The sequence below is a fragment of the Aythya fuligula genome, chromosome 4, assembly GCF_009819795.1.
Source record: "Aythya fuligula isolate bAytFul2 chromosome 4, bAytFul2.pri, whole genome shotgun sequence".
Taxonomy (NCBI): Eukaryota; Metazoa; Chordata; class Aves; order Anseriformes; family Anatidae; genus Aythya; species Aythya fuligula.
Genome location: NC_045562.1, coordinates 26426442 through 26451715, shown reverse-complemented (window position 1 = coordinate 26451715; position 25274 = coordinate 26426442). Strand labels below are relative to the sequence as shown.

At 40.5% G+C, this 25274-nt stretch overlaps 1 protein-coding gene across 3 annotated transcripts in view; it reads left to right on the top strand.

The window, feature by feature from the left end:
• PALLD (palladin, cytoskeletal associated protein) overlaps window positions 1–25274 on the top strand; it is a 149499-nt gene that overhangs the window by 66172 nt on the left and 58053 nt on the right. The window contains exon 1 of one of the 3 annotated variants that reach the window (XM_032186776.1): window positions 16050–16069. The exons of the other annotated variants lie outside the window; for them this stretch is intronic. The gene's annotated coding sequence lies outside the window, so the exon portion shown is untranslated. Of the gene's footprint in view, window positions 1–16049; window positions 16070–25274 lie in introns of those variants that run through there. 3 annotated transcript variants of the gene reach the window in all.

The following is a 25274-nucleotide window of genomic DNA, read 5'->3' as shown; positions in this document are numbered from 1 at the left end:
CAGTGAGAGATGCTAACAGTTAGGTATGGTACCTTGAACAGTTAATGATAATGAACTTTATTTAGAATTTTCCACAGAAGGAAGATTGATTGAATTTAGAGACAGTGGTGTTTTCCTGGGCCCACACACTCACAGATAGCGGTCTTGACAGTATACCTATCATGTGATGAAGTATTTTCTTTAAGTGCAAGTGCTGGTTTCAGTATGTTAAACAATTTATTTTTGCAAAGTCTTCTAACATAAACATCCTATAGCAAAATCCTGTAAACATCCTACAGTAAAATCCTAAATATAAAACACTTTCAACTAACATAGTGGGTTATCTCATGGAGAATTAGATTCCACCCCATCCCCCCTTTTCCTCCTAATAAGCTTTCCTCCTAAGAAAGCATAGATTTTACAGAACAGCAGAGTGTAAAGCTGTAAAAGGAGCACAGTAGTCCTTTCAGAACAGACTCTCCATAAACTGAACGGGCCTAGCAGCAAAATAAACAGTGTTCCATTATGCAGGATACCTATAGGGAGTTCTCATTATGCCAAACACAGCAAAAGATTTACTTTGGGTTTGGCAAAGAAGTAATCCAAGAATATGTTTGGCAAGGAGTATATTGGAGGACTATCTTACTCATCCTCACCTTCACTCCCTACACTCTCCACCCTCCTTACTGAATTCCTAGGGTTCTTTTTTTTCCCAAAAAATAAAAGAAGATTCTGCAACTTCTTGAAGTTTAAGGCAGCCACAATAAAATTTTGTAAGTCAGCATATGTTTGTGTATTTTAATCATAAGGTCTGTGTTTTAACAAAAGGTGTTATGTTTCTCCAAATACGAACCATACGTGTTAGACAGTACTGTAGCAAAAGCCATGCTGCAAGTATATTATGTTTTTAGTTTAATCAAAATAATAGAATTTTGAGGGAAAATATACAATTGTCAGTCAATCTTTACTGGCACCCACCCTATTGCTGGAAAAAAAATAAATAAATAAATAAGAGGCCAGACGTTCTTAAAAGTCCATTTTAGTGAGTAAGTATCGGTTTACTGATAGCAATCTTTTTTCCAGCCAGAAACGTATACACATATTGTTGTTATGATATGGAAAAATCTTCATTTGCTATGGGTTTGGGGGCTATTTGGGGGAGTGGAATGGGGAGGCATTGTTTTGTTCTGTGTTTTTTCCCCCTTTTGATCATGCTATATGTAGCAAGCGACTCTGAAGTGCTTTTAAAATAACTCTTCTGGATGAGTGCATTTGTTGGGCTAGAAGGTAAACTCATTTTAAGAAATTTAAAAGACTTTCCAGTTATCTTTCCTAATTGGAATAGACAACAGTGTTGATATCAGTCAAATTAGTGAATATGCCAAATGATCAGTCACCAACATAGTTAGCAAAACAATGAATTAAACCTGCCTAAGAACCACCATCTGCTGCTGTTGCACTTCCTCTCATGACACATGCTTGGAGAAGTCCATGAAACTTTCGGCATCCCGTAGATTGGTGCCCAGACACCAGCCTGCAGCACTGCTCCCTTGGCATATTCTCTCAAAGGTACTTTTGCTGTTAAAAGTTCTGGTTAAGATGCAGCATCCCTGACCATGAAGGACCATTCCTCAACCAACGCTTCACTTAACAGTCCCTGTGATGCTTCTGTAATTCAAAGGGTAGGGTGCGTGGTGCTGTGTTCTGTCAGGACAGGCCTTCTGGTGGCCTAGGTGAAACCATAAAAGGGAAAGCAGCAAAGGTCGATAGCACCTACATATCATCAGTTGGTAGATGTTATCTGTCGACTCCACCCATGTACTTTAAGTCCGCTATTTTTTTAAAGCCTAGCTACTAATTCAGTTAGGACCTTAAAAACAGATACAGCTATGTGAAACAAAATGCTGTTCGTAAAAATTTGTATAAAATAGTGGGGAAAAAAGTGATTTTGGAGGATTTCCATGGTTCTCTTCAACCATCAAAACTGCATACTTTTTAAGTTGCTGTAATTAATGAAAATCTATATTGTTACATAGAATTTCAGTGCTTTTAAGAAAGTCCATATATCTGCTGCTTCACAGACTTTGCAGAATATTTTACCACTGACCACTCCGTGAAAGTCATTAAGATTCATTTTTAAAGAGACTTCCAATTTTGTTTTTACTTAATCTTCATTTTTAATGATCAGAAAACATTTTTAAGAGAAAAATAATTAACTGGAAGATATTTCAGAATCTTTGGGCTTTCTGTGGTATTCCTGTCCTACAACAGAAGTGTGGACATTTTATTACATGTTTGAAGTGAGCTAAAAGTGAAAAACACTGTCGTCATTAACAGAATTCCATAGGGAGAGGGAAAATGTTTTAAACAGAATTCAAGATGAAACAGTAGAGGTTTTGTTGTAAGGTATGTGTTTTGTTTTGTTTTGTTTTCACCTGTCCCTGTCCAGGTATTACAGCATTTGCTGGAAATTAGATAGCCAGCCAAAATGTAGGGATAGCTGTGAAGTGATTTAGAGTAAGAAGTCATATATATTTTAAGAATGCATCAAAACTTGACTTGCAGTCTTATATTATACTTCAGAGATTTTCAGGGGAAAAAAAAAAAGTTCCAATAATCCTGCATGAATGAAACATGTATCATTTTAATATTCAGGCTTACTGCAGTATAATCAAATTTGTCTTAACAGTACTTTCTTTCTCTCTGGAAATGCACTTTTATGGTTCCTTATTCCTTTATGGCTTATTTTCATCTCAGCTGAATAGCTGATATATACAAAACTTGATAGTTCTCAAAAATACTGGTAAGAAGCCAAAATCAGATGTTTGGTTCAAACTCAAAGGATTTTTGTGGAAGTTTAGCTTGTAAGAATGGATGAAAATTGAAGTTAAATACAAATTTGGACAAGTTTATTCATCGTTTTTTATCCATACATGTAATTAAAAAAATAAAATAAAAAATTGTGAAGTCAAGTACATGAGGTTAATTTATAATCTCCTATGATGCCCTTTAATCTCTACTCTCACTTTCACAAAGAATCTCATCCAGTTGCCCTGTCACCCCGTGAGCAAATGTTGGGAACACAGGCAAGCTGAACTCTTTGCTTTCAGTTCTCATGCCTCGTATCTGTGATTCAGAAAGTTTTCTGTGACAATGCTGCTACACCAGCCCAGAGGTCTATCACAGCCCATTCCCTGTGTAAGAACCATGGATTTCTGCCCTACTGATAAAAATCTGGCTAATAAGTTCTAGTATCGTACTGAGCATGTGTAAAGTTGAATTTTTGTTCGGAAGGGTTTTTTTGGGTTTATTTTTAAATAAAAGAGCTCATGAACTGGCCAAATATAGGCATGGTTCAGTGCAGAGAAAAAGAGACATTTCTGGCACTAGCAAAATCCTCTGCCACATAAATTCATTCTCTAGAGAAGTGTTCACATGCTGGAACATCCTTAAGATGTAAGAAGCACGTTTTCTTTTTATTAATTTCACCTTCAAAATTTTAATCTCAAAGCCACCTAAAACTTATTTGGCCAAACGGCTGGTATAGAAAGGAAGCACAAGTAGAAGATTTTGCAAAGCTGTAAGCTGGTCGTTGCCGTTCCTTTTAGCAATGTGCTGTGGACATCTTCAATGAAAGATGATGCTGCGTTTTGAAGCAGCATATTGCTACTCATCAACAAAGTGTCTAAATGCTTTGTTTTCTCCTGTAATGACGGAAAATGTCCTTATGGGTTTCACACCAACACCTTTGGCATAGGTGAGGGACGTGCTGGCTGTCTGTTGGACTCCCATATGGAGAGAGGACTTGCTGATCGAAGAAGCTGTAGTCTGTAAACAAAGTACCATACAATGGTGAAAGAGTTCTCTGAAAAGCATTTTGATGCAGTATACAGTGCTGGAATGGTTCATGATCTGCTAAGTAAGGAGAAGCGCCAGTCAACATCTTTTCTGTATATTTTAGAACAATTGCATTCCTTTTTCTAAGCCAAAACACAGCCATCACCATTATATAAATGTACGTCTTTCTTGAGAAGTCTGGTTCTCTTCCCTCATTTCCTGTAGCATGTTAGCTGCAGATTATTTCAGACTGTTTTCTTTTAAGCTCCCAGAAAATGTAAATAGAGCATAAAAATCTTGTCTACAAGTCTTCACACTAAGTCATTCTGAACTCCCAATAGGAGTACATTAACTATAAGATCAGCTATTGCAAATTAGTGTTGAAGTAAGTCCTTTTGTCCTTTTATTTATATATGTATGCTGTACTGTAATATCTAAGGAGAAGAAACTTGGTTTCTAAGGGACAAAATTAATGTGCTTTGTCAGTCCTGGACTTTGCAATGGAAGCCTTTTTTTTGTATACATTATAGTGGAGTTTGCTTGCTCAAATGTTCTGTTCTTATTCTGAGCACCCAGTAAGTATGAGTCTTACATAGGAAGATCACACTTGTACAGTGGACTGCGAGAGCTAGCATAAAAATGTTTTTGCATCACTAAGTTAATTTTATTACAGCACTGTCTGATCCATGGATCTTCTGTTTCGCTCAACAGCCTGAGATAAATACTGTGAGCACTATGGAATAGCATTGTCAAGCTTTTTTCATAGCCAGCTTCAGTTTGTCATTTCTTAGCTTCATCCTGCCACTCCTCACTTTAATCTGTGCTTATTTATGGTTTACCACTTACAACTATCACTAGTTCTCACTTGACAAAGTTGTGCAGCATATTATTTCTCTCTGGAAAGTGGTCGTCTACTTGCAATTAACTGTAATTTCTGCTACCATGCAGTGCATTTCCTCCATTTCAATAATAATATATTGGAAGATGTTTTCCAGATCTCAGTACAATTCAATGGGGCATGTCAACTATGCATATGGAGAATAGTGCTTCCTATTCCCATGAATGTGTGCCCAACTCTCTATTACATGAGCATTGTCCTTGGCTGCTGCTGTAATGTAAGTCAAATGTATGACTTTTTCCCACTCATAACTGCATTATATTTCAGAGTAGCTTTTATCCAGGTTTCCCCCAGGATATGTTTTAGTACTTCTGCAATGAAGGCTCTGGCAATACTATTTTGATACGAAAGCACATGGTTTTCATTCAGATGCCTAATGTTAATGTTGCTCACATGGATTTGGAATCAGAAAAGCATGTTTTAAGATTAAATGAGAATTCATTTCAAGTAATAAATTGATCTGTGGTACTGAAATATTATTGACCAAAGTCTTGATGTTAAGGGAATGTTTTTTGGTTTCAGTAAGGAAAAAAAAAAAAAAAAAAAAAGATATTTCTTTTAGAGTCCCACTTACATATTTAGATGACAAAACTCTATGATACTCAAAAAAAAAAATATGTATTTTAAAAAATGTTATGGTTATGGCATCATGAAAAACTTTTCTACATAGTCATGTGTAAATATTTAATGCTATGCTGTGAGTTCAGGCATGTAGTGCATGATGCAGACATTTTTTTTACTATTAAGTGTTTTGCTTATGGCGAAAATGTTGAGATGAAAATGTTTGGCCCCATCTTTCTTGTAATTCCATGAAAATATCTTAATGATTAGCTGAACTGCATAGATTAATCTTAAAATAGGAAATACTTTTCTTGGTCTGCATTTACATGGCTGCATATGGATACCTATACGCTTGCATCTATCTTTCTGTCAAAGTCCTTGGAGAAGCTTGTGGAAAGGAACAGTTAGCAAGCAGTCCTTGATTACATTGTCTTGGTTTCAATGTGAACATGTGTTTCTTTCCTGAGTATCTAAAAATCTCTAGAAAAGGAAAAATGTGTTAAAACTACAGACTATATACATGGGCCAACAACTTGGGAAGAGACTTTTTAGCTAATACACTGAAGGTGGTGAATATAGCCCCAGTTTTAAAAAGTGTTCAGGGACTTCCAGGGGACTCTTGACTGATGACCAAGTATCCAAAACAGTAGATAATACAGAAATAATGGTATGATCTAAAATAAATTAAAATGTGACAAAAATGGGGGAAACCAAAATAAAACAGAGGTAACACCTCACAATCTCTCAAACTGTATGAAGGAATCAACAAGAACCATGAGGATAAGTGAAATCTAGTTGATACAGTCCACTAGATTTCCAAAGACTTTCAACCCATTCCATTTTGAAAGGCTTCTGAAGAATCTAAGCCACCAAAGAAGGAAAGCTTGACAAAACACACCTTCTTGCACCAATAAAAATAAGTGTTTGAAAGAAAGAAACCAAAAATAGAAGTAACTTGTCAATTCTCAAAAGACCAGTAAGAAGCCAGTTGAATTTCACATAGAACTGTGCTGAATCTGGTACCGCTCATCATGTGTTCCTCTACACATCCTGAATATAGCAAGATGTTAAGTCTGAAAAATATGATTATATGTCGATTATGCTTTACAATATTACCATTTTTTTAAAATATTTATGTTATAGTTCCCTTCTTATTTTTTTCCAGGTTGAATACTAACATAGAAAGTTAGTTTTACTGACAAAACAGTGATTTTTTTATTTATTGTTTCCACAATTGCTTTAATAACATCATGTGTTCGGTGTTCCCAGTAGCAGGTTGAACCAGTTGTAGCTGGTACTCCGCATTTGATTGAAGGCTGAGCTCCAGTACCTAGCATCCTCATGTTCAGATGATAAAACTATTCAGGCCCAGCAAGTTAACAATGTGATCTCTGGCATGTATCTATTCCATGGTTCCTAAAGAGCCTTAATTTTTTTTAACTGCATAAAACTGCCATAGCATTTATGTCATGCTGGCCTGTCAGAGCACACCCCAGCTGAGGCACAGGTGGGCCAGCGATGCAGTTCAGTTTTCCAAGGGCAGCATTCCAAGCCCTCGGGGAAGCTGTTGCCACATCTCAGTCTAGCTGCACCTGGTGATTTACTGTGTGCAGCGGAGTAGTTTACAAGAGTGGGTTCACTGGGGGGAGAAGGAAAGACTAGGTTGTGCGTGCACAAATTGGCAGCTACCAGGATGAGAAGATGGCATGGGGGAACACATGCGCTCTACTGGCTGGAACATTGCCACTGAGGCAAATCATAGTAATCTAACTACACAGAGTATTTAGAGAGAAAACCTGTACCTTGAAACCTGTTTGATGATGAGATTGAGAGGGGTCTGGAATTGTCACTGAAAATAACTTGAATAACTCCTAGACAGCTGGGAGATCATCCTTTTCATCTTCAAGAGCAGAGGCCTAAGCTTTTGTATGCATTTATTGTAGTTCCTATATCGCTTTCTCAAGGGCATCACCAGTTCCTCATTCAGCAGAGACATAATTTTGTTGTTTGCACAAGTGAAATGTATCATGAGCAAAAGAACAAACATAGAACAGCACCTCAGAGGTCAGAGGATGTGTCCTTCTGCCCTGACCATATCCATTCTGGTGTCATTTGTTCCATTCACAAGAACTGATGTCAGATGACAGGGAGTGGACAATAAATTGTTTGCAGAATCAGCAGCGAGTTATTTGTCAGCAGCCCGAACACCTGCTGGAAATGATGGAGTTGGTCGGAAATAAACCAGTGCTACTATAGCCTTCAGGAACAGAGGGGATGAGTTTAGGAGTCATTCCATTTTGGTTGGTTGTTTGACAATTGTATGTCCTTATGACTTTTGCTTAACTTATTATTTTTATTATAATTATTATTGATATTACTTTTTTATTTTATTTTAATGCTAGCATTTTTTGTAATTTATGAATGTTTAAACTAAATTCATCTAGAAACAACTTGAAACTAGGAGATTTGGCTGGATAGTTCTGTTAAGTTGTTCCTTTTCTTTGTAGGCTCTATATTTATTTTTCTTTAAGGTGGTGTTTTGTTGTTGTTTTTGAGCTGAATTTTAGCATGGCAGTTTATGTAATGTAAATATGATATGGTCAATATATTTCGTATTCTGCTATTCTTATGAAGCTGCTTCCTTAAATTTTTCTAGCTTGAGAGTTTCTCACAAGCAAACAAGCTTGTCCAGGCCTCTATTTAGGGCAAGAATGCAATATAAAAATACCAGAGTCGGTTTTCTGTGGAGCGGAAAACATAACTAGCTCAATGTGTTGGGTGCAGCTGAAGGAGTGTTACAGGAAAGTGGTTATAATTGTACCTTTGTACTCTCCCTAATTATTTTTTCAGGCACTTGTGCCCAGGAGCAGTCACTGTTGCCCTGTACATCAGTGACTTAATGCAGTCTCTCTCTGATCCTGTCTGCTCCTTGTTTTCTGCTTCACCCAAACATCCATGGGAGCCTGCAGTAGTGCAAGAACAGTCAGCATTGCTTAAGGATGTCTTTTCCCATCTTAATACTGAGGAATCTCACTGAGAAGTATGGGCACGCTTCCAGACTCCCAAACAGAATTGGGAAGTCAGAAGTTTAGCTGCTACTTCTTCAATTTGTTGCAAAATACTGTTTCTTGTCATGCTGCCTGAGAGAGGGCTCACAAGACTTTTACTAATTTTGAATCATTACTGGTGGAGGGTATTCCTTTTAAGGAGTCACAGCTCAATAATTTGCTGGGGCAGAAATATCTCTGCATATTCATTTTATTTCAGTTGTCACTGTAGACATATTCAGTAAACGTTCTCCTGAAACGTTATCATTTTCATGTTTCCATGTAAAGAAAGTAAGCACTTCATGGGAGATTCCTTGGTATTTATTTCTTTAAAAAAAGACTATCACAGAAATGTCCACGATATCCTACTTGAACAAGATTAAATCTAGATGATGTGAATAAAACGCACAGTGAATAGTATGGCACTTTTAAAGTGTACTAGTCTGTGATTCCTTGCTTGCAGTTGGCCTGGTGTGCACATGGACAGCGGGACTGTAAATTCCTTCTGGTGAACCTGATGTGCTGCTAGGTGCCAAGCAGTGGAAATGTAGTGAGTTTACACGTACTCCCAGCAGATAAGCTGTTCTTTATAATACAGCTCAACAGAGCTTAGGTGTATTCTGAGAGGAGATCTAGTCCTGTTTGCTTTCTTTCAACAAAAACTGAAAGAAAAGCAGGCAGCGCTGTTCGGGGATCCCCCCCTCTCCGCAGCAAGCAGCAGGGAACGGCGTGCTGGAGCCTGTCCCGGGGCACAGGGAGAAGCACGACGACTTCTCGCTCCCATCTCGCCGCCGGGGGCTGGGGCAGCTCCCGGAGCACCCCGGGGCTCGCTGAGGGCCGCAGCGGGGGCCCCGGGGGCGGCCCTGAGGGCCCGGCCCGGCGGGGCAGCGGCGCCTTACATGGGCATGGCGGCGGCCAACGCGGCCCGGGCGGGGAGGCGGCTGGAGCCGGGCCGCGGCCCAGCCGGGGGCGGCGCGGCCCGGGGGGGGCTGAGGCGGACAAAGAGCGGTCCCCGGCGCCAAATATGGCAGCGGGAGCCGGAGGGTTTCACAATAGCAGCGGGAGGGAGGCGGGCTGGGAGCTGCGGGAGCCGATCCGGAGCCAAGGGGTAAGCGCGGGGGAGCGAGGCTCGAGGCTCCTGTCATCCCCTGCCAGCAAAGCTGAGGGGCTCGGGCGGTGTGGGACTTGTGCGCTCGTCTTTCTGAAAGAGCTTTACCGAGTGCTGTTTGTGGAGGAGGGCTCTTCGGCAGCCCCCTCGTGCAGCAGCCTGGAGATAAGTGAGTCCTCTGCCGGAGTTAGGAAAAAAAAAAAACGACAAACTTGTGGTGAGTTTTTGTCTAGTACAGTGTTGAACGCTTACAGATTCATCTGGAAAGGTACCTGTGCATCCCTGAGACACTGACAGGTTTCGTAGTTGAGATCAGTAGTAAGAAAAAGAAAAGGTAGAAAATGAGAACACACACACACACACACACACACACACACAAACAATATAGACAGTTCTGACAGAAAATAACTTTCATAGCAAAATGACCGGATGGAAAATGTTCTGGAATGTCAGAAATGCAAGCAGGCTACCATTTTGTGCATAGGTGTGGAATCCACACCCTGTGATCCTAATCCCCTCTGTTTTGGGACTTTTTTTTTTTTTTCTCCTACTTATATGGGCTGAATTTAAAAGGCCTTAGTCCCAGAAGGAAAAAAAGACAGCACGCCATTTCACTTCAGACTTACTAAGGGCAGGAAGAATGAACACAACAGAAGCATTCAGTAGATGAAGGTGCAGCTGTGATCTCGGCTGGCTGTGTGAAAGCTACAGCAGAGGAAACCAAATAGCTGTGGGCACAGACCTGAGCTGTACTGTTTAACATGCTGGCCCGCTTTGCTCTGTTTTCAAAATGTTTGCAGTAGAATGTCTTAAATTCACAGCCTCTACAGCAAACAATTGTAGCGCTATGAGCATGACACCCTGATGAAAGGAGGTAAATTATGCCTAGATCTTGAAATTGTGACTAGATCAGCTCCTAAACTGCTACTGAAAAGTGTTTTAAATATTGTGGGTGAAGCCTGACTCTGAAGAAACAGCTTTTTTATCTTTCCTGACAGGCCTCCCAATTACAGCAGCTGTAAGTTACTGCAGTGTGACTAATGGAAAGATACAACACTCAATATTACCATATCAGGACTATTAAAGAAGAGAATGTGGTGCTGAGGTCTGAGTTGGGAACTGGGAATTAGACGTCCGGGTGATGTTCATGTCTCTTTAAACACCTGTGACTTTCTATAAGCTTGTAAGTGTCCTAATGGTCTGTCTGACGTGTAGGTAGACCAGTCAGAGATCCACAGTGGTGCTTGCAAATATGACATTAGTATCCCAGATGAAGTGTGTTATGCCAAATTTACCAAGAACTAAAGAAGAAATCATAAAGGCAATACTAAAGAAACCACAGAGGGTAAGCCTGAGGCAAGGTTATTTAGTTTTTGATCCCAATATGCTGATTGAAACAGAAGAATATATTACAATTTTCTTCATGAATTAAAAATAGAGAATCTGAAAAGCATAGCAGAGTGAAGGAGGATGAAAGTACAAGCAAAAGCTGAAAGGTGGGAGCAAACACTGAGCAGAATCAGCTGCATAGCTTGGGAGAGAAAAGAAACTGGACAGAACCTTACCAAGTGGTTCTCCTTTGCAGGGTTAGTGAAGCTGGCACCTTAACACAGACACAGATCCTTGTGAGTTTGAGGAGTGAGTTGTTTTCCAGCTTGTATTTTGTTATCAGTAGTTATTTCCAGAGTTCATCAGCGTGCTCTACCCATAGTTGTGTAGGCCAGGAAACTCTTCAGGATTACTCACAGTCAAAGAAGACTGAAAGCTGGGGTACCTCAGTTGTCTCGGTACCTGAAGGAAGCCATTGGGATGCTTGGCTTCTCTATGCACGTGTTCAGTCATCACTGCTCTGGGTCCTTGCTAGCTAGCACCTGTGTAGTAGACCCAGCATTTTCTTCATGCTGTCATTGGGGTTGCACAGTAAGTCTAATCAATATCATCTAAACAATTCTTTGCCCTGAAGGCCTTCGCTGATTTAGTCCAAAAGATGAAGTAATCCATATTATAACAAAGAAGCCTTATGCATGAGTCAATTCATCACCATGTATCTATGCATGTGTGTATGTTTATGTCCATCAGAGTGATAACTGCCTTCTTGTGAAAAGTGTCTCTGCAACAGAAATGTTTAATTTTTGTTTTCCTCTAAGTATATTTAGAAGTTGAGGAAAAGGCCCTCTCTAGTTTTGGTTGAATCATGTTTTATTAGATCCAAGACTGCAGTATTACTTACTTTTGAAAGTAGGCTCTGGCTATAGTCTCCTTTCTGTAAAACACAACTTTGATGGCATGTATCTGCAGAGTTGAAAATGATGGAAAATGTTTGCTCAGGTAATCTTTCTTCTAACACACAGTTATGTTTTGTTTTCTAGCAGTGCTAAGAAAAACAAAAGCTGCAAACAACTTGGTGTTTCTAGTTCAGGCACTGCAAATTTCAGCAACAGGAAATAGCACCAAGCAAAGCACTTCGGTTACCACCTCAGTGTCTGCCAACGCCAGAAAGGTTAGCAAGTCCAGGATGTTTGTAATGTAGGATTGAGGAGACTTTTGAAATAGTGCTAAATAGTTTGGACTGGTACATGTAATAAATTGCCATTTCAGAGGTATAGTTGGTTCTTTTTGTATTTAGGAAAGCATAACTTTGCATTCTGATCTTCTAAAGATATCACAAAATCTAATGCATTCAGGGAAAAAAAAAAAAAAGGTGTCCTGCTCATGTTTTAGTAGTCCCCGTGCAAAGTTTTTAAATGTTGTCAAGGACAGTATGGGAGGAAATGTAATTTTATTGGGAAGTTTTGTGGTTTGTTTTTGTTTGGTTGTTTTTTAATAAAAGGTTGAAAATTCACAACAGTTGGCATGTCAGGGCTTATTTTGCATGGCTAGTGTAAATGGGATGCAGTTCCTTTATGTAAGAAAAACAAGGAGATTGCTGAATTGGCTACATAAATCACTGAAATCAGTCAGCTGCATATGAATCAGTTGAATGCTTGTGAACTCTTCCACTTCCCTCTTCTAGTCCTTCAGAGTCTGTTACTGCCATTTGCATTTGAGCTTAACAACATCTGAACTGTAATATGATGCAAAACTCCACTGTGGCTAGCTGAATACTCCTTGGGTTGATTTACAGGCATGTCTATATTCTTGAATTAATTTCCACTTTTTAAGACTGAAGGAATCTTGTGCCATGCATCTCCCCCATGTAGAAAATACCATTTGAATCTCACTCATAATTTCTTCCTACACCTCAGAATTGTTGTTATATTTTGTTTTCTTTTTGAAAACATCCTGTCTTGATTTAAAATATCTGAGATCTGTTCTTAACTGGCCTGATTAGAAAGTGCACTCTCCAGGGTAGCTTTTAACACGTCTTTATTAAACAGCTAAGATGTTAAAATGTTTGCATGTCACCATGAAGAAAGAACAAGTAGGCAAACAGAAAAAAAAATAATTAAATTATGTAATTATTTGTAGTGTAGTGTCCTGGAAACTAGCTGTTGTGAATGACAGTTTATATACATGGTTTAAAAATGTACTTCTTTCACTGAAGATAAAGGGCAAGCAAAAAGATTACATTTAAATACCATGTATTATTCTGTAGTATTCTTCTCTTGAGAAGTCCACTGAAATGTTTTATCTTCATTTGTCTTCTCTCAGATTGCTGGATGTAATTACTTTGTGTAAGGCTTTTTTTTTTTTTTTTCCTGAAGTCATCCTTTCTAGTTTTCATGCTTTAAGCAACACTATTTCCATTTGGTCTAAAAGGGGGTATAAAAACTGTCTCCCCACTTAATGTTTTTCTCAACCTATTTCAAAAAGAAAAATAAGTTCAGCAAAAAGAAAAAGTGATTTAACTCAGAATGAGCTTGAGTTTCCCGTGCAGAAAACACTATATCTACGTGAAAAATAGTTGTTTAAATAACTTGGCTTTCCTGCAGATCAAACTTCAATAGTACTTAATATAGATCATTACACAGTAAGTACTCAACCAGCAATGTCATAACTTCATGTGAAATTGAGTCAGTTATATCAATCTGCTTTTTCATGGAATTGTGTAAACTGACATCTTTATTTTGTGAGGATCCTCAAGGTTTGAATCAATGTTGAAAAAAATAAATAAATAAAAAAACCTTCGGTCAGTTTGGGGTTTACCTGTTTTCCCTGTTTTACTAATGGCATTTACCATTACCTCCATTCGTTCATAGAAATTAGTTATCGTTTCTTTTGATTTTATTGCATTTTTTTCAAAAATTGTTTGTTTTAATGTTTCATTTAAATATCAGGACTTCATTAGAGTTGTATGCAATCATCTTTCATGTGTAAATTAATTCCCTCATTTTAGTTTGCAAGACATTCTCTACAGATTTTGGAAACTTCTTAAACTAGAAGCAAATGTTCATGGAATTGGAATGATAGGCAAAGTTGTTTACAAGAAGGAAACACAGATCATATTAAGTTTTAAGTTAAGCATATGTTTTTGTTTCCTTTCTCTTTGGATCTTTATCTCCCATTGTGCCTCATGCTTGGTTCCCAGAAAGTTGAGCTTCATTCGTACTTTCCATGCCCAGTTATGCTTGTGGAGTCACAGCAGAGCAAGTGTCTCAAGCTAAGCTGATGTGCACAAGCTGTCTTTTTGCTTTCATCTTCCAGCCCCATGAAGTGAACATGAGCATATATGCATAGACATAGAATTCTTTTCCCAAATTCTTGCAACAGATGTGCAAAATATGTGCAACGTAAGAGCTCTGACAGAAGAAAGAATATTGGAGAGCTCAGTTATTTTAATATCAACTCAGTTATAAGCAAATACAAAGGAGAAGGGGCAGTAAAGAGATATGAAGTCCAGTTACTCTTTTTCTATGCTATGCTTTTCCTACGGTATGTCAGTCAGTTCTTTGTTATGTGTGTTAGATTATCTACAGCCATGATTGGCTGAATTGTGTTCTGCTTGCTAGATAAAATGCTGTCTGTAGGCAGTATGCTTACCCCAAATCATATAAAGACCTGACTAGTGATGAGTGATACTCTTTTTACCTTTATGCTATCTTAAAACTATATGTATGAGTTACCATGCTTCTTCCCCTAACCAGAACTAGAAACAGAGTACTAGCGTAGTGCCAGTTTTGTCACTGCCAGGATCTGGCCTGTCACCTTTTGCTCTAGCAGCTGCAAGATGCTTTATTCACCCTCCCCTTTTCCTAGTTGGCAGCATTCCTCTGCTGCATGCTAGAGTGGTCAAGTGAGGTGCAGTGAGTTGTGAGCCCTAAAGAGTTCTGGGTAAAGGGGTTTCAGCAAGCAAGAGCAGTTTCGGTGCCACCTTCTGCATCATCCACCATAGAGTGAAATGTCATGGGTGTCAGTCTTGCTTATCTTGTGGGTTTGTTCCAGAAGGAGAACAATAGTTATGATGATGCTCTTGTGTAAATCCAACAGGTTCTGGGCATCTGGAGTTGGACTACAATACACACTGTTTGGAAAGTGGAGCTGAAAAAAGAGGAGCACCCTTGCTTTCAACTGCCCTAAGTCTTTTAAGCATTGTCCAAGGTCTTTAATACGTTCCTGTTTGTACACTTTTTTTGCTGTCCATATTGGGGAAAATTCAGGTGATATCACCGATCACCTCTGTGGATTAAGAGTGGATTTGAGTATATAAGTTTTTTAGATCTATCTTTGAGCTTGTCTGTTTTGCTTCACGTACATCTTCAAGTAGATCTTGCTGATGATTTGTTGTGTTCTTTGCTCCCTTATAAAACTGGTGTTGCCATGTAATCAGAAAGCAGTGGATCCTGCCCAAGTGGATTCTAATGGGAAGGGTGTGAACCAGCAAGAGAAATCTGTTCTTTGGTCTTCATATGCTTATAGGGGGGGGAAACGCACCGAGGTATCTGTCTCTAACAGACGTGTTTAGTGGAGCACACAGTAGTAATCAATGTGTTTAAAGTCTGTGTTTGGCATTAGGGGTGGATTTGTGTAATTAGACTGCGAAGTGGCATGCTTTTGTAGCACATAGTGAATGCCTTCGGAGCTCTGGTGCTGCTCCCTGACTGACAAGGAGGCTTGGGGGCTGTTTGCAAAGTAGGTGTCTGAGGGTGATACGCGTTTTCTGAGGAAAAAAGTTTTGAATTCAGCTTAACATGAAAGCCCCAGGCCGTGAGGAGGGGTGGTGTGAGCATTACCGTGCCAGAGCAGCAAGCACTGAAAAGCTTTAAGGCCAATTTGAGCCCCAGCTGCCCACCGGGCCGTGCCGGCACCCCCTTCCCTCACGGCGCCACAGGCGAGGCGGGAACCGCGGGGACTTCCCCTGCGCCCCGAAGCGGGAGCCCTGAGGCGAGCCCCGGGCCCGCTGGGGGACAAGGGGCCGGAAAGCCCCGAGGCGGGGGGGGGCTCTGCCGGCCGCAAGGGCAGGGCTGGGGCTGGGGCTGCCGCCGGCGGCCGGGTCCCGCCTCCCTCCCGCCCCGGGACTCTTAACGTGAAGCGGCCGCCGCGGAGCTGGGGCCGAGGCTCCGCTCGGCGCCGGGCCCGCCCTATTTAGCGCCCCTACCTGCCCGCTGCCCGCCCAGCCGCGCCGAGCCGAGCCGAGCCGAGCCGAGCCCAGCCGCGCCGGGCCGGGCCGGGCCATGCCAGGCGAGCCCCGGGCGCCCCGAGGTAAGGACGGGACGGGACGGGATGGGACGGGGCGGGAGGCGTCGCCGCGGCTGCCCGGAGCCGCCGAGCCGGGCTTTGTGTGGCGGCGCTGGGCAGCGCGGAGCCACCTCGGGTGCCAGCCCCTGAGGGAGCCGCGGGGAGCTCCGGCAGCAGCCCCGGTGCTGCCCCCAGCCCGGATTTCGCCCAAAGCCAAGGAAACGCTGAGGGGGCTCCCTGCGGCGCTCACGGGGAGAGAGAGGCGTGTTGGTGACCCGGGACGGGCTGTGGGCAGATGGTTGTAGCTGGGCGCGGGGAGGGACCCGGCGTCAGCTGGTGACTGAGGGGCTTAGAGCTGGAACTGCAGAGCACATCTTGTGGTGTTTGTTTTTTTTCTTTTCCAAGTCCATACCAGACAGTTGTTTAAATTTTAGTAGCGAAGACCGAAAAAAAAAAGGCGAAAGTTTCCTGGCAGCAGGAGCATAATTAGAAAGAAGGCTGGGAAAAGTAAGACTGGCCTTCCTTATAATGATGTGTTTACAGAAACTTGGAAAGCAGAGATATGCGTTGGCTATCAAGGAGAAACCAACGTCTGCTGCTGGAACATTTGGATCAGCCTTATATGAAGGAATATGGCACTGCAGAGCATACAGCTAAAAATAGGAGCGGATGCATCTTACGTTGCATTAGGCTTTGAGGTCAAGAAACCGTTTTTCCACGATATTCTGTGGCTGTATTGAACTGAAACCACAGTTCTTGGGACCAAACCCTAGATTTGTGAAATTAACTCCGTAGGATGCATTATTTATTATATGGAAAGTTTTGTGTCCACTTGCAAGTCTGTGTGCACCAAAATCCACTGGAGTGCTGGGGTGAGGAAAGTTTTGGGGATGTTCTTCAGGAAGCCCAGCAGTTTCCAGGCATCCTGTGATTCACAATGCATACCAGACATACAAGGATTAAGATATATAACTGATAACGAGAGCATGGAAAAAACATATACAGAGTGAAGTGGCTCTCAGCCCTTGTCCGCTGATTGCATCTAAACCGCTTCACTATGAAAAAGGGGCAAATACTTGTAAGGACAGAATTAGAAGAGAGACTCTGTTGCATCCTGTTTTTGGATGGGGAACAAAACCTGGAAGAACTGTCTGTAAAATAATATTCTGGTACTAATTTTCCTGGCCAGACAGAGAAACCCTTTGGGAAAAGGTGGGGGCAATGTGTCTGACTAAAAGAAACTGGCAAGATGGGGTAGGATGTGTACAGATGTTCTTACAGAGTTTGAAACTCTTAAAAATACGCAGGTAGGATTTTGTTGGAATTAGAAGTGTCTCATTTGGATAAAAACCGTTTCTCTCGTCTTTGAGATAGAAGAAAGCATAGATCACATAGTCAGAATTTGCCAAGAGTCACCATATACTGCAGTCTGCCATAAAAGATTTCCTAAAATCAGGATGATGGATGTGTGGTAATGGTTTCTTGGCAGTATGAATGCCAAGAAGGTGGTTTTTTTTGTTGTTGTTGTTTTTTTTTTTGTTTTGTTTTGTTTTGTTTTCTTTTTCCCCTCAGTGAAAAACTGTTCTGCAAGTTTAAAGTGTGTTTTAAGTAACAATAAGTAACCCGACCAGTCAAGATACCATTATAAAGCACTGCGGTAGATGCGTGTTTTTGTGTTCCTCTACTTAATGAAGTCCTAGAAAATTCTCTAGGATCTTGAAACTGTTTTTTATTTCTCTTTCTTTGTGAGAGTCGGACAGTTACGTATGTCCTGGTCAAGCTCATCCTGCTGGTCACTCATGCGCCTGTTACCGTGGACTGATTAATTGTGACTAGCCCAGGACTGTGGCTGTCTCTTCGCAGAGACTGTGATGATTGGAACACACAAATATTTTCAAAATGTTATTCTAAAGCAATTATTATCTAGTTTAGGCAGCATTGGACAGATCTACAGTTCTAGGCAGAAGAAAAGCAGCTCAGTATTCTCTGCTCTGCACTGAAGAATGTATTGAGCTTGCATGGTGGCTGTGTAGGGCAGGAGAAACCAACCTCTCCACAAATAGGAGCAGGGTTGCAGCTTTGTGATCCGCTTTGTGGTCAGAATGACTAAAGCAGCCATTTCTAAGAGCTATGTTAGCTATGTTAGAACAGCATGCCTCCATTTCTGTAAGGACGCAGTGGTAAATTCGATGAGTAATGTTCAGCTGTTGGGCTCTGAGCACTGGAAGAAAGAGGGAGCAGTCTAGCTGGAACAGACCTGTGGGATGGGATGCTGGCTGTCCCACTTAAATGGGGAATTGTTTCTTTCTGTCCTGTAAAAAAAATTTTTCTATTGCTGTGCTTCAAAACAATTGGTGAGAGACTCGCCTCGCCTGATTCTCAGCTGGGCAAAGTAAACTGATGTGGTTTGTGAAAACCATTCACTTGATGGGAAATTATTGCACTCTTCAAACAGCAAATGACTTCCTCGGCCAACTTTGTCCTAAGTAGCTGCCTTGTGATTTTATTCGTGCCAACGTTAATGCAAACCCCTGTGCCTGCGAGCAGAGTAGATGTCAAGCAGTGTGATGTCCTGTATATAGGTGTTCTCTGTGCGTATAGCACCATTTCCCGTAGACACAGAAGACACAAAGATTAAAAACCTGTGTTTTGGAGAGCCAAATATCTAGGATGAAAATGTGTAGATAAGGGAAATACATGGGGTGTAGTGAGAAGAAACTGTCTGAAACATGAAGATAACCTTATGTATTACTAGTTACATAATTGCCATACAAATTGCCTTCTGTTACTGTCATATGCCTTTCCATTTGCTGTTCACTCTCCAAGAAAGAAGTGTTCTAATACTTGGGTGTCTACTGGACCTTTTCTGACCTTAGAAGAGTTGGTGACCCTAAGATGCTTATTTTCCCAATAAAAATGTCAGAGTAATGTAAAACATATTAACTAACTGTTAGTCCCATGTATTCTTGGTAACATAATCTTTGGCTGGAAATCTTTTATCCTGGGAATATTCTTTAATCAAAATATGCCTATGGAATTTGTTATTCATCCATCATTGTCCATCTTGGAAATATTCCCATAGTCTTAATGGATAGCATTTCAGTGCTAGATTATGTAATAATCATCACCCGTTGGAGTGAAGCTCCCATTCTGCAATACTGAGCACGGAGTTCTCAGCGCTGAGAACGCATCGTAGCGGTAACACGCACATTTGGAAGAAGTAGCAAGAATATACAGCCTAATGACTAGACGAGTCATAGTATGCCTGGAAGACTCATTTTAACCTCTCATTCCGCACAAAACGAAGAGGACAGTCTTTTGTGACCGCGAGTATCAGAACTTCCTGGAGCTTTACAGATAGTTTAACATCTCAGACTTAATATAATTTAAAAAAAAAAAGAAAAAGAATGCTCTCTGTGTATTGTAGAAGGATGTGTAATGTAATGTGTATTGTAGAAGGATAACCTATAATGAATGCAGTTCTTTTTACATATCTGAGCTATACTTTCTGGATAAGCACGCGTAGGAAACTTAGGAAATATTTTTCCTTCACATTACTGTCTAGACACTTAACACGGTCATTCTCACACCTGCTCAAGACATTCAAGTGTTTGCCAAGACGGGAAGTTTGTATTTCCTTTATTGAAGCAGAAAGTGATTGTAATTGATGTATTGTGTATGGCACTCCCCAGCACTTTCCCCTTCCACAGAGGGAAGGAGTTTAAGATAAACAGTGTTTGTTTAAATAAACAAATAAAAATGCAGTGGGCTCAGTTTACTGCTAGGCCTTTTTCTGCATGGTGCATCTGCATGAGATGAGCCAAATAGTGTGCACATCCAGGGATGGTTTGAGTAAGAAATCTATGATTAAATTAGATCAACTTGTAGAACATGGCATTGTCCTAAAACCGTCCTTTGGTAGCAATTATTTAGGCTTCATTCCAGTCCTTCCCAGTGCATTCTTCTGAGTCTGGGAATTTTATTCCTTCCTGCCTCCAAAGAATGCTTCTCTCCCCTCGCCCCCTGGAAATGGATGTAGGATTTTGGTTGTTACCAGTTTCAGAAGGTAATCCGTATTATATGTGCTGTCCTAAGACACAGAAGGAGAAGAAACCAACTACCAAAGGTTGGGTTCTTTCTGAAGAACCCAACCTTACATCGCATCATGGTTCACCACTGAATGTTTCAGGCAGGAAGCAGCAATGTGAACTTGAGTTCATACTTCAGCCTGAAAAATATGGAAGAGTTATTTGCTTGAAGAGTTGAGTCTGTGTGTCAGGAGCTGCTATTCTGCATAGCCAGAGTATCCAAATTTTGGTACCTGTTCATAAGGTGGCACGTTTCATTTGTCCCAGTGGTTTTCTGTGAAGCAAGGGCTTTCTAGAGAAAGACACTTACTTGCAGACATGATGTGTCAGCCAGCAGAAATGTAGAGGAAAAGATATTTTTGGTTTTCATTGGCAGCATGATTACATTTATTTTCCAGGCTGAAATGTAAAAATAGATTAACACACAAAAATCTGTTTTAGTGATGTCAACTTTTTTTTTTCCAACTAACCAAATCCATCAAATTCAGAGTGGAAGATGATGTTCTTTCTTGGTATGCTGCTGTACACATGAGCAGAACACAGTACCTGAGGCATGCATGTGAATAACGGGACAACACACGGAATTAAGTTTACAACATCAGCGTTTAACTCCTTGCTTCTACTGTCTCAGGCAGGATTGGTTTAATTTTTGCATTTCCAAGAAAGCGACTGAACTTTGCTTTGAAAGCATTGAATTCAGATGAAGATTCTGACAGCTGGATTTAATTTTTTTAATTGAAATTTAAAAAGAATTCCTCTCCTATGATGAAGAAGAATCCGCTTTGGAGAGCAAGAAACGCATGCACACAATATCTGCTGGTCTGGAGAAACTTCATCATGAGCTCCTGCCTAGGCTATAGTGAATAGAAGAAGATTATGGAATACTTTGCTTTTTTGTTATTCTTAGAATTGAATTGTTCTGTTGGAAGGAATCTTCAGAGATCATCTAGTCCAACTACAACTCTTCTGCCACAGAACCATTTGAGAAGCATGACCCCAGTTCTCCGGCTGCACCAAATGCAGAAATCTGATTTAAATCAAGACCTGCACATGTTACAGCAACTTTTCTCAGGAGAGCCAACCTGCTGTATTTAAGCCAGGCTTTACGTTGGGCTTGCTCCTACCCATCTTTGCACCTTACTCACGACTTGGAAGACTTTTTCTTAAAAACGATCATCATGTTCTTTTTGTAGTTGGATTTCATTGCCTTTTGTAATTTCTAATCCTCGGCTCAATTCATTATTCTGTGCAGGCTGAATCACAGGACAGAAGTAGTCCCTAGAAACAGAGTTGTTTCTTTCAGCTCTGTTTCAAAGATGATGTGTGTTTGTACGTACAGATGTATGTAAAATGCATGCTTCTGACTTCAAACAACAGGTAATGAAGATCCTTTTTCTGATGGGAGATGATGAAAATCTGTTTCTGTGTGCACATCTGTGTAACGGTGCATGAATATATATACGTGTGTGTGTCCCCATACACAGCATGAGTACAAACCTGTGTCTGACTCATGAGGATGACTTGTTTAATGCAGATATTAAAGTGCAAAACAATTTTAATAAGTCCAGCTCTGGCTAGCAGAGCAGGTTCACCAAGGCAACGTAGAAAGTTTTGCACAAATTAAAGGAGAGTTTCCTTGCACAGAAACCCAGTGGTGCTGTATTTCTTCCAGCCCACCTCATTGTACTTAATTCGGCTCTGCGTATAAAGCTTTTCTTGTCAGTGTTTGAAGGTTTCTGAAGAGCACCCTGATTTGTGGCTGCAGTGACCAAAGATCTAGTGATCTTTTGTAGTCTAAGTGAAGTTCTGAAAGTCTTGCAGGTGGTCACAATATTGTGTGGATTGGGCATTTCCATGCACTATCCATTTGTGTGTAATCTGCGTTTCCTGATAAAACTTTCAGGGATTTTAATGAAAGCATGAGCTACTCGGTATTGTGTTACTGATTGTGAGTCTGTTGCAAGGGGATGCCATTTGCTTTTGTGCAAATCTGAGGTGCTTAAAACCATAAGTACATAAAGAAACTGTAGAGGAAGTATTGATATCCACACTGACAGAAGTGTTGGTGCACAGCTACAGATGTCTGAGAAATTACTCAACCAACAAGGCAACATTTTGCTCTGTGAACCGGTGACTGTTTTCAGTGAGGAGTTGGAGACTTCTTTGTATTGTTTTTCACAAAAGTTTCCTCATCTGACATGGCCAAAATCAATGTTTTGTTTTGTTTTGTTTTGTTTTTTATTCCAGTTTCTAAAGCTACCTTGTAATTTTCATATATCTGTCACAATTCTGATATGCCTAGGTTCAACGTCTTTGCCGGATCACGTTTACTCTTTCATGTATAACCCTTGTGGCCTGTTTTTTCAGGCACTAAATAGTTTGCCATACTGTTTGGCTGTGTTCTAGGGAGGAAGTCTTGACTTCCTATAAATGTTCAGGGTTTTTGTATCATTATAAAAATCTGGAGATCTGCGTGTAATGTGAAAAAGAGAGACACCTCTTCTATCAGCTTCTACAGACATGAAATCCAATTTATAAAGTGAGACTACGGAAGTTCAAACTATATTGAAAGTACATTATACTGTCTTATGAGTCTCTAGGATGTTGCATGTGGTTTCCATTCTTTTATCTTTAGCAGCTTTTGGAGTTTCTGCTAGAGATTTTGAGGCTATTAACTGTTTAGCATTTTCTTAAGTTGTTCATCAGGAATTTCTGGAAAATGATTGCTTCCATTTTCTGCTTTATGTTAAAACACCCTTTAAACCCCTTCTAAAAAGAAGGTGGGGGAAGAGAAAGGAAAAACTGTAAGTTGTGTTTCAGGAACTTTTTTATGCTCATAGAACACAGCTTTCAGAAGAAGAAAAAGGGGGGGAAGAAAAAGCTTAGTTCATGTATATACAACTGAATTAGATGAGCGTTGTATGCATTTTTGCCCACATAGAAGAAGAGACAAAGCGTGCACATTAACACAAAACCAAAATGGTATGTCAAGCTTTTCTCAAGGAATGAACTTCCAGCTGCTGACTCTGAGGTTAGTTCTGTGGTTGTCAGTTGCCCAGAAACACAGCATCTTGAAGAGTTTTAGAGATTTTAGAAAACTACTGCATCTAAAACTCTAGGTTCCTGTGTTCCCATCCCTTCAAAATTTAGCAGTCAAGCTCAGAGGTAAAAAGAGAGCAAGAGCGTAAGCCACGTAATGTCCTGAAAAGTAATTACATTGAGCTGACTCCTATGAAATACCCAGAAAAACGGGCAGAAGTCTCAGAAATCAGGGTCTCTTTGCCATGTTGCCCTTGCACTTTCCTGAGTTGTATGACTGCCTTCAGCAGCCAGTTGTAAGCAACAAGTGAGCCTTCTCTGCAGCCCTTGATGGACCGTGGTGCAGGAATCTAGCCTTATGTCAAGGGCACGTCCAGTGGCGTGCAGATCAGTGTTGGGGGGAACCACTCCCAGGACGGTCAGGTTCAGCCCTGACCACATGCACTGCAGTTAGCCCTGGATCATGGACCTGATTTCAACTCTTGAGAAGTCTTTTAAGGAGAGAAGCAATGCTTTCTGGAGCTTGAGCTGTCATTTTGAAGGACCAGGGCCCTGTAATTGCCTGTCTGAGCTTCAGGGTATCCAGCTGGTCTCTGATACCTCACTGGGAATCTCCTGATCACAAACCATCTCTGGGATTCTTGCAGGTCTCCAGAAGTATTAAGAAATATAGACCCCAGAAACACACGCACCAGTAGTGGGTGTTCTGTCTGTTACAGACCTCAGTAATAGTTCAGGGCAGTTATCAAACTGTTATAAATTAGTTTAATATTCTTTTGTTATGCGAGTATTGAGATGCAGCAAGCCATTCCGACACTTCTTACAAAGATCTGATTATTATCTATAGGCTTGGCTCTTTGCGGTCAAATGTATGACTTAGAAAAAGCGTTGATATTTTTAATGCTAGATTTAGTGTGCTATTTTACTAGAAGGCAGTAAAGTACTTCTGTTTGCATCGTCTTCTAACTGCAGGCTGCTCCTCCTACAAACTGCCGGGGAAGGCTATTTCATTTTCACTTTGGACGTTCTTGAAGTTTGTTTTACGATACTTCTGTAACTTCAGAAGGTTAACATTCCTGTCGGGTACAAACTTCAGACGTTTGTGGTGGTAGATCGTAACTAGAAAAGAGAGGTCACCTAGGGGCACTTAATTATAATGATTTACAAAAGAGCTCTGTCTGCCAGTAAGGCTAATTATCAGCTTGCAACTAAGACACTGTGCTCACGTTATGTCCTTTTTTGGATTAAGGAGATAGATGTTTGTGCTTTGAGCATTAAAGCCTACCAATGCAAAAGACAGGCCCTGTTTACTGAGTGAATTCTTGTGTGTGTGAGGAACTAGAGGAACTGTTTGCACTGCTAATATTTACAGTAACAAGCTCATTGATAAAGAGCAGAATAGAATTGGAATGCATTTAAGCAGGAAACTGACCTATAGTAGATGAAAGTTTGGTGCAGAGATTGAGTGAATTATTAGGAACATCAAACATTTTTACTAAGTATCCTCCCTTTGTCCAGAAATGTTTGGTGTGTCTGTAAAGTCTCCAGTACTGGCAGAGCAACGTTGGTTGTAGAGAGTAATGGAGGACCGTCTAATTAGCGTGAAGCTGTGATGTTTGGGAAACATTTGTGAAACATGTGAACTGTACCTTTTTAGTCAGTGGAAATGTTTAGAAATGCTGGGGCTTTATACAGTGAGTGATATGAGGCAGAAGCAGCTTGTCTTAGACATTACATTCTTTACAAAGCCATAATTGAATAATACATAATGTGCTTATGATTAAGAGAAATTGTCTCGATGTGATCACTGATGGTCTTTATGATAGAGGAAGAATCATAGAAATCTGCTGTCAAACTTCCCGAACTACTGATATTAATCTTTGCGGTTGGTTGTTGAGCTTATTCTCAGATGCTTCCTCTACTTAACTTTATCTCCGATTCCTCAAGATTTTGATTATAGGTTGTCCACTGTTTTGCACAAAATTTAAAATGTCTTTGACAAGAGTCACTTAAAAAGGAAGGAAGTTATCAATGTGATGCATTCATTTCTCAATTAATTGCTCTTAGTATTGGAAAATTCTGGGTTTTCTAAAACCACTGAC